Genomic DNA, 920 nt, shown 5'->3' with positions numbered 1-920 from the left:
CTCATGGCCTTGAAGTGCATCTATGGTTGTTTCTTCATCAATAACTCCAGGGAAGTTCGAGTTATCCTCATTGGATTCAATATCCTCAACTTCGGTATTTGACACCTAATACGAAGATTACATGAAGTTAGAGTCACTTAAGCATGAAACCAAGTGAGATTATAAAATATAGTATACAAGCAATGCAATATCATAAAAGTTCATAATTATGCACCCAAGACGCGAGCAAATAGCATGAAAGTCATGAAGATACGTTTTACGGTAACCTCGTCTGAAGAAACTATACTCTGCCATGTACTAGAAGACAAACTGGAAGCAACCTACAAGGAATCTGAAGATGGGTCATATACCATTCTCTTCGTATGGATGTCATCTACAATGTGTCAAAGTTTCATGACAATCCGATGAACAAGCTAGGATATGTGGTCAAAACATTGAGCAACATACCATCTGAAAAAGTTCTGAAAGTCTCCTGGAAGTTTATTGTTTCGCCTTTTTCAGGCCGTGAACGTGCTCAAAACTTAAAAATCTTCATTTCTAAAGCTTGGAAATTTTTCGGGCTTAAATATGCATATGCAGATCATGAAAATCCAACTCCATATGAAGATTTTACGGCGTTTTTACTAAAAGACTGAGTTCTGAATTTTCTGACGACGAATTTCGACTAAGTTTTTCATGTATACACATGGATTCTCATTCATTCATTCACAAATCAGCACTTTCATACTTCTATGAAGAGAATACAGGACATGTACTTACTTGGGGGATCTCCGAAGTGTTCGAGGAATTGGGATTGTCCGTGTTAACGACAAAGGGATCATTACTTCTATTCGGCTCCGACTCTTTGGAAGTGCCTTCGTCTCTATTCTCAGAGAATGGTCGAGTATCATAACTCTCCATTTCCATGACGACATCCTCCT

The sequence above is a fragment of the Papaver somniferum genome, chromosome 1 (assembly GCF_003573695.1).
Source record: "Papaver somniferum cultivar HN1 chromosome 1, ASM357369v1, whole genome shotgun sequence".
NCBI lineage: Eukaryota > Viridiplantae > Streptophyta > Magnoliopsida > Ranunculales > Papaveraceae > Papaver > Papaver somniferum.
The sequence above is the reverse complement of the archived record's forward strand: the minus strand, read 5'-3'. Positions refer to the sequence as shown.